At 50.0% G+C, this 8,544-nt stretch overlaps 1 long non-coding RNA gene across 5 annotated transcripts; it reads left to right on the top strand.

Moving 5' to 3' along the window:
- Positions 1-291: 291 nt before the first annotated feature.
- LOC115384160 (uncharacterized) lies at positions 292-8,075 on the top strand. 5 transcript variants are annotated; one of them, XR_003930823.1, is made up of 5 exons: positions 292-302; positions 1,329-1,333; positions 2,338-2,344; positions 3,163-3,165; positions 7,488-8,075. It is a non-coding gene; the product is annotated as an uncharacterized LOC115384160 (long non-coding RNA). The 5 variants fall into 5 exon arrangements; XR_003930820.1 differs by lacking the exon at positions 3,163-3,165 and adding an exon at positions 4,326-4,330 and having other exon boundaries at positions 7,423-8,075; XR_003930819.1 differs by lacking the exon at positions 3,163-3,165 and adding an exon at positions 4,326-4,330 and having other exon boundaries at positions 7,426-8,075.
- Positions 8,076-8,544: the final 469 nt, after the last annotated feature.

An 8,544-nucleotide genomic window follows, 5' to 3' on the forward strand; every position in this document is an offset into this window, starting at 1 on the left:
TTCGTGTATTGGAGGTGAAGAAGGAGAACGACCAAACGCTGCAGGATGTCTGTGAATATCAGACCATGGTGATGAAACTCTCTAAGCTAAAGGAAGAAGAGCAGCAGGTGCAGAAGGACAACGAGAGACTAGACAGGAAGCTGAGTGCTGCCAAGCAGGAGCACAAAAGACTGACTGACTGTGTGACAGACTTACAACTCAAAGGCCCTGAGCTGCAAAAACAACTGCAACAACTCCAGGCTGAAGATGCTCGGAGTCGAGCTCATGGAAAGTTGATCAACAAGAAGATCAGAGATCAGACGGTGAAGAATGAACTGCTGCGGCAGTTGAAAATATCACCAAGCATGTTTTAGTACCAAACAGAGGATGAGGTTATTCTGCTGTTGGGCTCATTTCAAGATCATCAACTGATATCAAGACTCAGTGGAACTGAACTGAACTGTGCTGATACTGAGGAGATCTGACTGAACTTACTGATGGATTTCCTGATTGTAAACCTGGATTTGCCTGAAAAAAGACACTACTTTTATTAAAATGAGAACAACTTCCTTATATTTAGGGTGCTTTCACACCTACAGCATTTGGTCCGCTTGAAGCGGACTAGAGTCCACAACTCCTGCAGGTTCGGTTTGTTTGCGCTGGTGTGAAAGTGGACCAGTTAGTTTTGGTCCGGGACAAAGAACCGTACCGAGACCTCCTCGAGGAGGCGGTCTCGGTGCGTTTCCAAGCGGATTCTAGTGTAATTCGCTGCTGGTGTGAACATTGACCGGCCTCGGTCCTGCCCACTCTGTTGTGGTGAAGGCTTTTTGGTCGGCGGAGGCTTCCATAGCAACACATGCTGGCCAATCAGGGATCACTTCCTTCACCCAAAACACGCTATTTTGTGAACAGCGCCACCAAGGGGCTGGAGGGTCATACTGGATAGTTCGTCTGCAAAAACAAGTGGTGTGAATGCGAACCGAACCAGTTGACAGCTGCGACATTTATGTCCGAACCGAACCGCTCTAGACTAGTAGTTGTGAAAGCACCCTCAGTATTTCTCTCTTATTACTGGCCAGTTTAAAGTCTGATTTCAAGTATTTTTCTCTCTAAAAACCAGCATGATTCATGTTTTTTTCTTACCTGTTTCTAGGTTTAAAATCTTAATTCTTGATTTCTTACCAAGTAAAATGTACTTGCTGCATGGACAGAGAATCTCAGCAGTAATTAAGTAATTTCCTTCTCCAGTGTAGTGTTTGTGTTAGATTTGACCAGAGAGAGAGAGAGAGAGAGAGATTTTGATTTGATTTTTAAAAACACTTTTATTTGCACAGTTCACAGTAATACAGTGTGTGTCAGACTCTTAAAAACCATTCATGCTTTCAAATTAAAAAATGTGCAAAATGAAGTTGATTGTTGTCCATACAGCACAGAATGTCCTTAAAACACCAGACCTCTTTAAAAGCATTTAAATCTTTGTTTTGTTTAAAAAATCGATATTCGAGCCAGAGTCTGGATTTGACGTTGACCTGCCACACTTCTTTGACGTCCTGTCCTTCTCTGCCCTCAACCTTGTTCCTTCTGCTGACATAAATTGCCATCTTGGCTTCCCCTGAGATAAAATTGAGGAGCTGCCACTTGTTTTTTTTCTTTTTGTTTGTAACCAGCTCCCATAATAAAAGTTCTCTCAGTAAAAGCAACACTAAAAAGACTAAAAACCGCCGTTAAAAGAGTGAAGAAGCCTGTGAGCCTCTTGCACTCAGTAAAAACGTGATAACTAGTCTCTCTCTGATGGCAGAAGGGGCATGTGTTTAAACCAGCAGGGTTGAGGACAGAGATAAAAGCATTGGAGGCGATGGCACCGTGTAAAATCCTCCACTGGAGGTCTCCAGTCCGTTTTCTTAAGGGGGGCTTGTATAAAATCCTCCACTGTGGGCCGGGTCCAGGTCCAGCCTGTCCCATTCTCCGTGACCACACAGTGGGGGGCCTGTTGCTCAGTCCACCCTTGTGGATGCTCTTCACACAGTTCCTGTAAAATATTTTTTTGTCTGCCTTGTGTAAGGATAGTCTCTCAGGCTGTGTGATCTTCAGGAGGGGGCCGGACAGATCCCCCAGCTCCAGGCTCAGCAGGACCTCGGGGAAGGGGTCGTCAGCATCCGGGGAGAGTTCTCCTCGGCTGTACCTCCTCAGCAGGCTCCTGTCCCTGGGCGTCAGTGCACTCCTCCACTTCTCCAGGAGCCCCTGGGACACCCGGATGGACTGCATCCCCAGCAGCGAGCCCAGAGCCTGGGCGTCGCTCAGGTCCGGCCCCACAGCATCCACAAGCTGACCCACGGTGAGGGTCCCAGACTGGATCAGTCTTCCGGTCAGGCCGGGGGTCGAGGCTCCGCTGATGTCCAGTCTGGATCCATGGATCAGGGGTTCTTTCAACAGCCAGTGCAAAGAGTCGGCTTTCAGGCACCTTCTGCGTGAAAACAAGGCCCAGCATTTAAATAAACTCTGGTAAAACGGAGGCAGCCCCTTGAGATTTAGAAATTTGGGATCAGTCAAAAACAGAACATTATCCAACCCCAACTTATTGGCACGCCTCAGGATGCAGCTGGCCACGCCTCTCCACACCAGATCCGCCGGTCCTGCGAGGTACCTCTGCAGGAACTGGAGTCTAAAAGTGGCGGTCCGGCTGGCCAAGTGGACCAGGCCCTGGCCCCCCTCCTCTCTGTCTAAAAACAGCACCCCCTGTGGCACCCAGTGCAGACCATCCCAGAAGAAATCGATCATTTTCCTTTGAATTTGAGCCAGGAGACCTGGAGGAGGGTCTGCACTGGTGAGCCGATGCCACAGCTGGGATGCAACCAGATTATTTAAAACCAAGACTCTGCCCCGAAGTGACATTTTCGGGAGGAGCCACCTCCACTTGGAGAGCTTAGCCTCCACCTTTTCCAGGACGGTCTCCCAGTTCTTCTGAACAAAATGTTCCTTACCAACATATATTCCCAGATATTTGAGGCCCTCCCTCCTCCATGTTAGATTTTGGGGAAGAACTGGGAGACCGCCATGCCACCTGCCGACAGCAAGGGCCTCACTCTTCCCCCAGTTGACCCTTGCTGCGGATGCCACATTAAAATCTTTAATAATATTAACTAAAATATCTACGTCCCCTTGATTCCTTATAAAAACAATAAGATCGTCTGCATAGGCCGATAAAATCATGTTTTCACTAAAACCCGGTAAAAGCAGACCCTGCAGACTGGAACGTAGCTTAGAGAGGAGGGGCTCCAGGGAGAGCGCATAGAGCATCCCAGACAGAGCACAGCCCTGCCTGACACCTCTGCACACCCTAAAAGGAGCACACAGACTGCCGTTGATCTTCAGCACACTCTCAATGTCCCTGTACAGCACCTGGATCTTAGCTATGAAACCAGCGCTGAACCCAAAACTTTCCATGACCCTCCAAAGGAAGCTGTGTTCAACTCGGTCAAAAGCCTTTTCCTGGTCTACTGAAATCAGACCAGCATCGATGTCCAAAGAACTAGAGACTTCCAAAACGTCCCGAATCAGGTGGACGTTGTCCACCATGGACCTGCCGGGGACACAGTAGGTCTGATCCCGGTGGATGACCTGCTCCATAGCCCTCCCCAGCCTGGAGGCCAAGACCTTGGACAGGAGTTTGTAATCCACACAGAGCAAGGACACGGGGCGCCAGTTCTTGATGTCCTGCAGGTTTCCCTTCTTGGGGAGCAGAGTGAGCACTGCTCTCCTGCAGGACACTGGCAAGGAACCAGAGGCCAGACACTCGTTGTGGACGTCCAGGACATCCCTACCCAGGATGTCCCAGAACGCCTTGTAGAACTCGGCGGTGAGCCCGTCGATCCCAGGAGACCTGCCCGTTGGCATCGCCTGCAGCGCTGCCCGCAGCTCCTGCATGTCCAGGCAGGCCTCCAGTTCTGTGTTGGTCTCCTCAGAGACACGAGGCAGTCCCCTCAGGAACCCCTCCAGGAGCTCCTGCTCCTCCGTGAACTCACTCCCGTACAGGGAGGAGTAGAAGCCCACCGCCGTCCTCCGTATCTGGCATGGTTCGGTGATCTCCTCCCCCGTGTCCGAGAGCAGTGCGTGGATCACTCTCCCCTGTCCGGCCTTTTTCTCCAGGCCAAAGAAGAAGCTAGAGGGAGCATCCATCCCTGTGATGGTCTGGTACCGGGACCGAACCAGTGCGCCCTGCACTTTAACGTTCAGCAGGTCGGCTAAAGCCATTTTTTTCCTTTTGAGGTTTTCAAAATCACCTCGATTTCCTGTGGACTCACTTAAATGTTCCAGTTCCACTATCTCGGTCTCTAGATCCTTCATAGATCTGGTGATATCACTTGTGACATTGAGGGTGTGCTGCTGACACAGGAGTTTGATCTGCATCTTACCGTGGTCCCACCACTGCCTAAGACTAAGCTAAAATCTCCCTTCCTCTGTCTAAAACCCTCCCAAAAAAACATTAAAGCCTCCCTAAAACTTCTATCAAAGGTTAAAACTGAGTTAAAATGCCAGTAAGCGCTCCCTGGCCGCACATCCCTGATAAAAATACTGCTTAAAAGTAGACAATGATCAGTAAAACCAACCGGTAAAATATCACACCTTCTAAAAACATTAAAATGATGCTTAAAACAATAAATACGATCCAGCCTGGCTGAGGAGACACTGCTCTCTCTACAGTGGGACCAGGTGTACTGCCGACAGCCAGGATGCATCCTTCTCCAGACGTCCACAACGCCCTGAGAGTGGACCAGCTGCTTCAAGACGTGCTGAGAGGCTGGATGAGGCTCTGCATGGTTGCGATCCAAAGTCGCGTCTTCCGTGCAGTTAAAATCCCCCCCCACAAACAAATAGTCCTCCGATCCACACCCACTTACCACCTCAGTCAGTTTGAGGAAAAACTGCTTCCTCTCTGCACCGGCTGTTGGAGCATAAATGTTAATAAATACAAGTTTAAAATGGTGGAACTGAGCTTTGACTAAAAGTAGCCTCCCCTGTACACAATGCTGGACCTCCAGTGAGTCGGGGTTAAAAGCCCTGGAGAAGAGGAGGCCCACTCCTCCACTGAGAGGAGTAAGGTGGCTTAAGATGGCCTCCCCCCTCCATTCCCTCCTCCATTCAGCTTCAATGTTAAAATCACTATGAGTTTCCTGAAGGAACAGGACGTCGATCTTCTTAAGTGTGGCTGTCTCATAAACTGACTGTCTCTTTCTCAGATCTCTGGCTCCATTTATGTTTAAAACACCCAGCTTAAAAACATCCATGGTAAATGAGATGTCTAAAACCAGGATAAGAACAAATAAATTAATTAAAAAACACTTGGCTGCCACCTTCATCATTTAATTGTTTTTTGGCCTTTGGTACCAGTTTTTTTAAACGATAACATTCTTGCTCAGTGAGGCCAGACTCCAATCTGTTACTCATATGGAGCCTGGCCGATAAAATAAAACCATTCAAATCAGGGAAATGATCCCCCACCTTCACCCTGTGCTGGTTTTTGGTCTGGTGTAAGAACATTTTTATTTTGTCTGCGCTGTATGAAGACCTGTTTCTCTGTGAGCTGCTAAAAGAAATATCGCTGCTGTCTGACACACACTCACTGTCACTGTCTGACACTCGCCCCTCCACACAGCTTTTCTTTGCTTCTGCATTGTTGCCTTTTTTCTTTCTTTTCCCTGGTTTCACCCTGTCCACTCTGTCCTCCTCCATCTCCTCCTCCTCCACCTGTTCAGCCCAGGAGGCGCTCCTGCCTGCTTCTCCCCCTTTCTCCCTTTCCACCTGCTCCTCCTCCCCCTGCTCCTCCTCCACTACTTTCTCCCCCTGATCCTCCTCCACCTGTTCATCCACCACTGTCCCACCCTGATCCCGCTCCACCTGTCCCTCCACCTCACCTTGCTTCTCCTCCCCTCCCTCACCTACTTTTTTTTCTTGTTTTTCATCTTTTTTCCCCTCCACCTCCGCAGTGTTATTTACAGTAGTGTCAGTGTCCCTCCACCCGGCAGACTCGCTCTCCTCTCCCCTGCCGCCACTCGCTGCTTCACCCGGTGTATTTACATTACTCACCCCGTGCTCGGTGCTCTCCTGTGGGGCCACGACAGATCGCCTCCTCGGGAAGGTCCGAGGAGCCGCAGTCGGCCGCTCGGACTGAGCCCCGGCCGCCGCGTCCCCCGGGAGCCCGGAGCGCGGAGCCGCCGCCGGTGGGGGGACCCCCCAGGCGTTGGCCCGCGGCGCCGGGGCCGGGGCGGCCGCGGCCGCGGCCGCAGCGCCGGGTCCCCCGGAACCCGGTCCCGCCAGGTCCGCCTCCGCCGAGCCAGACCCAGCAGAGCCGGAGTCCGGAGAGTCAGATCCCGCCGAACCAGATGGAGCAGACGCGGCCGGGCAGGCCCTGATGGTGTGTCCCTCCTGTCCACAGCCGAAGCACTTCATGCCAGCTGAGCTCGCGAAAACAACGTAATCATAATCATTTACTCTCACGCGGAATCGGAGGTTCAGCTCCTCGCTCCGGTTATTGAGTATCATAAAAACGTGTCTTCTGTGGCACACGGCGTTCTTCAGCAGCTGAGACTTACATCCAGACAGGATGTCCTTCACCGAGGACACTACCTTTCCAAATCTGGACAGCTCGCGGATCAGAAGCTCATCTGGCACGAAGGGAGGGACGTTGGACAGGACGACCCGGACAGCAGGCTGAGACAGCGGCTGGACCGGGACGAACCTGTCCGTGATGGTAATGCCCGACTCCACCACAGCGTTAGCCTGCTCCACCCGGTCCAGGAAGATGACCACGGCGCTGTTCATCCTCGCGACCGACCTAACATTGTCGTAGCCCACTTTCTCCCCCACAGCCAGGGCCACGTCCTCCACGCTGCAGGGGAACTGGGCCACCACCCGGACCCCGTGTTTGCGGGTGAGCTGCCTGAGGTTGGTCATGGCTGCAGCCAGACCTCCCCCAAACAGACCGCAAAACCCACCAAGAACCCAAATAAACGATATAAACTAGTAAATGTGCTCTGTGATTAATAAACTACGATGAAAGTGAACATTAACAACTTAAACAAACAGAAAAAAACAAGCAAAACGCCACACAACACAAACCACGCTCTCACACACTCCTGCTACCGCTGCAGGTTGGCCTAAGGTTTGGACTAAACACAGTCAGTGTGAGAACAAAGATCCAGTGTTTGACTCTCAGTGAGGCTGTGAGAGGAGAACGCTGAGCAGCTTCAGGATTGGACAGCAGAGGACACACAGTCAGCCAATCAGAGGAGCCACAGGCTTGTTGTGTTGGTCTGACAGTGGTGGTCCTTCATGAGCTCTGAGCTGCTGACTGCTGCTCTGAACAGGACTGAAGTCCTCACTGCTTCACACACTCTGACCACCACCTCTCATCTCTCTGCAGCTGGGAGATTGCTGCTCTCCCAGGAGATTTATCCAAAGAACCACTCAGAAAACGTTTTCAGATCAACAACATCTGCTGCTTCTATGAGACTGGTGTAGAAACAACTGTCCAGATGTTCTTCTCATGCTCTCAGATACAATCTGCTTTGATTTTCAAAGTGATTCCAGACTAAATCTCTTCATTTCTGAGTCATGTGACAGAAAACAGAAGAACTTTTGGACTGACTGCAGAAGAAAAATGATGAATTGTTCAGTCATGTAATTCTCTGCTTGGTGAAGTTTTTCATTCCTCTGAATCACATTTTAAAGTCAATCCTCAACTTTCACTGATTTCTAATTGTTTAGCAGCTCAGTAAAAATGATCAAACTACTAAGACACAGATCTTAGACACAATCTTTGAAACAGTCCAGATTCATTTGTCCTCTTTGTTCATAAAAACTCTATTTTGATCAATATTTAGTGAAGCTGGTTTCTTGTTTCTTCTGTATTCTTCTCATCTTCTCTGAAGCTTAAATTCCTGATTGAAGTCTTGATGTCAGCTGATAGTCAGAGAACTCTTTTCCTGTTTGAGAGCTTTGTTTCATTGGTTTAGAAGGAAACACAGAGAATTCCCTCCTGACTGGATTGATTTGGGAACATGTTCAATGTTTGTTCTAATAAAGTCTGTTGAACTGTTTCTTGTTCCGTCCTCTTTCCACCACCACGCTGCTCACAGCCTCTGAAAACACAACTTTTAGAAATCTGCTGCCACTGGTCTCCATGGAAACGGGAGGAAACAGCCGCAGTCAGCAGTTCTTTGGCGTCACAGCAGTAAAGAGAGTTCTCCTGTCCCACAGGGTTCCTCACTTGAAGATGACAGTAATCAGATTACTTTCCTCTGGTGGACAGACTTCTTCGTCGACCAAACCTGAAAACCACTGGCAAGAGAGAGGAGTGACAGTTTAAGGGCTCGTCCGGGAATTGAACCCGGGACCTCTCACACCCTCAGTGAGAATCATCCTCCTAGACCAACGAGCCGACACGCTCACAGAGTAAAAAGACTCAACTGATGGTCATAAATCAGGCAGGTGATCCAGACTCCTGACAGCCTGGACAGAACTCATCCAATGACCACATCCTGACTGAAGGAGATGAAAACATGAGTC

This window comes from Salarias fasciatus (assembly GCF_902148845.1).
Source record: "Salarias fasciatus chromosome 23 unlocalized genomic scaffold, fSalaFa1.1 super_scaffold_20, whole genome shotgun sequence".
Taxonomy (NCBI): domain Eukaryota; kingdom Metazoa; phylum Chordata; class Actinopteri; order Blenniiformes; family Blenniidae; genus Salarias; species Salarias fasciatus.